Source organism: Magnolia sinica, chromosome 18 (genome assembly GCF_029962835.1).
Source record: "Magnolia sinica isolate HGM2019 chromosome 18, MsV1, whole genome shotgun sequence".
In the NCBI taxonomy this organism is placed as follows: domain Eukaryota; kingdom Viridiplantae; phylum Streptophyta; class Magnoliopsida; order Magnoliales; family Magnoliaceae; genus Magnolia; species Magnolia sinica.
The window spans coordinates 27,173,451-27,176,537 of record NC_080590.1 but is presented as its reverse complement, the minus strand read 5'-3'; the positions used below and the strand labels follow the sequence as shown (position 1 = coordinate 27,176,537).

The window sequence follows — 3,087 nt, the reverse complement described above, 5'->3', positions numbered from 1 at the left end:
TTGGACAATGATTCTCATCGTTAAAAGATTCATAAGGCTTACGATAACGTTTATTTTACATCTAATCTAGTTATAAGGTCACACAAACCTAGATGAAGAGGAAAAACAAATATCATATTGATCCAAAACTTCTATGACCTCAAAAGGGTTTCATTGGTATACGTTCAATACCCCACTGCTTTTTGTGTGGTCCACTTAATCTTTGAATCTGTCTTATTTTTCTATTTAAGCCTCATGACGAGCTCGCCAAATGAATAGATGGTTTGGATATAACACATACCTCAACACACCATCCAGATTGGTGGTGTGTGGTACACCAACCAATCTGCTTCCAAGTATTTTAGGACACTTGAAGTTTTAGTACATATGCCTAGAGGTGGGCATTTCTGACCCGATCTGATGGATCCGACCTGATCAGACCCAATCAGAACCATTCCGAACAGATCCGACGGCCTAGATCGGGCCTAATCGATTGTATAAATTAAGATCCAAACGTTTTTCAGGTCGGGTCCGGATAGAGGTCTATCCGGACCGATCCAACTCGGATACCCGAACCGAAAGGATTCGGCTCGAACAGACCAAACCTGACCTAGAGTGGGTAGTATAAATATTTCTTTTAATTTTTTACCCTAGCTCGTTTTCACCTTTCCCCTCTCTTCTTACCCTAGCCCGAACGAACGAGCCTCTTCTTCTTCTTCCTCCTCTCCACTCTCCAGCCTCCCCTTCCCGATCTTCTTCCTCTCAAGTCTCCTCTTCTTCTTCAGCACCCGACGCCCTTCATTTTAATTTGATTAAAACTTGAGTATAGTCGAAGAGAGAGTACAGATGTTGAGGAGCTTTTCATATCACACATCTCTGGAATTGATACCATGGCCCGCAGACTCCGCAATGCTGCCAAGCTAATTGAGGTGAGTTCACTGACAAAACCATTGACTTATGTGGGTTTTATGGGATTGCTGACTACGGATTTTTATGGATTATAAGGATGGTTCATTGGATGAGCTTGTTCGAAAGTAGTACCAGAGTTTCGACTAAAAAATTGGGGCTCTGATCGAGGTTTGCGACTTATCTCAAGTCATCCCCTCTGTCCTTTCTCTTTTTTATGTCTTATGGATGACTTGGTGTTTAAGCAGGCTAGGAAGGCTGATTTTGAGACACTTGAGAAGAAGGCCATGGAATGGGGTGAACCAGCTGTTGCTTCTGGAAAGCAGGTAACATGCCAATTATATTGATTATGAGCAGGCCTAGCGTGTGTGAGATTGAAGATTGCCTTTGTGCCACACTGGAAATTGGGTCATTAATCAAGTAGGGTCCACAATGAATTGTCTAGAAAAGGATATATTGATCTGAACATTGCCCAATCTGATCCGACTCAGTATTCATGACCGTGTCGGACTCGAATTGGCTCAGGAAAGCAGAGGTTCTGGTTGGTCCGAGTCAGTTGACCTGGATTCGGTCGGTCCGAGTTCGAGTTTGCCCATGGGGAATCCGGACCGGTTCGAGTTCGATCGAATCCAATCCGACTCGGTCCGATGCCCAGCTTTACCTATGCCTCCGTGCAATCAGTTCTCTTTTAATAAGTATCAGAGATAATACATTTACAACCGTCTAATCAAATATCTGCTTTGGAAATATGTGACCATCAAGCACAAAACCTTATTTGTTAACCTTGGTCGTTGTTAGATCTTTCAATGGGCCGGTCCGATCATATCAAAATCAGGCTGTAGAGAACCCCAGGCCAGGCTAATTAACAGCCTGTGGTCATGACCTTTAATATCAGTCATGAGATTTGGATGGGGTCCATTGAAAAGGTGGATTATTAATTAGATGGATTAGATCAGTTGTCACGTGTCCCACTTTGATATTGTGAACTCAGACTATGCGGAATGAGTCGGCTCGCTCATGCTCTTCTTGATCTTGCACATATGGATGGTATTGAATTAAAAATGATAGTTTATTTGTTTGGAGTCACCACCCGCCAATTAAGTTTAAAATCTAGGGCTTGCTAGAAATCTTAGGATTATTTAAGAGTTTAGGAATTCATAGATCCTTTAGCTTGATTGACTTTCATGGATGGTTTTCCATAAAAGATTTTAAGGGCCTTGATGAGAGAAAAAGAAAGTGTTAGGTACTCTTTTTCGCCTGCACAAATTGCAGTATTTACTTTATAGAATTTTTAAAAAGAAAATTGAAAAAAGTTCTAAAAGTGACTACATCCGAGATTTAAGTGGACAAATACTAGAATAAATATGTGATGAAAATATGATGCTTGAATGCTATGTGTGGAATGGTAATATAAACTCGTGGAGATGTAAGAGAGAGTAATGCGAGGAAAGACATGAAACAATGAGAAGAAGATTATCATCTTCCTCAAGTAAGTTTTAAATTAGGTTCATCTTTAACCTTTACAACACCACACAAGGACTGATATCCTACACAAGAACTTATCTAGCGTACATTACCGCCAAAGGCTCCCATAAGAGACTTTAGTTAGTTTTCTGTTGAATAACAAATAACCTCGGTCTTAGTTCAAGGACCTACGTTTACTCCCGTCAAGTCTCCCACGGACACTAACGCGTACACACCCATATTCAGTGAATTCGGCCTTATACAAGAACATATTCAAGTTTGGGTCACAAATTCTTACCCTCAATCCTACACATGGAAAAAGAATATGAACTCACTAATTAACAATTCACTTGTCGAATTGAACCCCATTGATGCATCTGGTTGAATCGCTTCTTCAAAGTTCTCCAATACTTGAATCTGCTCCACAATTGCTCCTGATTGTTGATGGTGATGCTTGCCGATGCTTCAGCTCCTACGATCGTTTGCCTTGTATATGATGTGCCAAAGATGTGACTAAGGCAATGAAGGTTGGGTGAATCTCTTACAACACATAGGAATGTTATAATTTCTTGAGGATTCACCTAAAAGGATCCTGTAAAGAGTTTGGACATGGATTTGACTATAAGCATAGTGTCTAATCATTAAAAAAGTGAGAGTTTATCCACATCTTCGAATATGAGCATGGAATGCTTATTAGCATAAAGAATCACAAAAAGATTGTGATGAAACTCTTTGAAT

At 40.4% G+C, this 3,087-nt stretch overlaps 1 long non-coding RNA gene across 1 annotated transcript; it reads left to right on the top strand.

Moving 5' to 3' along the window:
- Nucleotides 1–822: 822 nt before the first annotated feature.
- LOC131233548 (uncharacterized) lies at nt 823–1,212 on the top strand. The gene is made up of 3 exons (XR_009165275.1): nt 823–908; nt 985–1,056; nt 1,134–1,212. It is a non-coding gene; the product is annotated as an uncharacterized LOC131233548 (long non-coding RNA).
- The last annotated feature ends 1,875 nt before the right edge of the window (nt 1,213–3,087 follow it).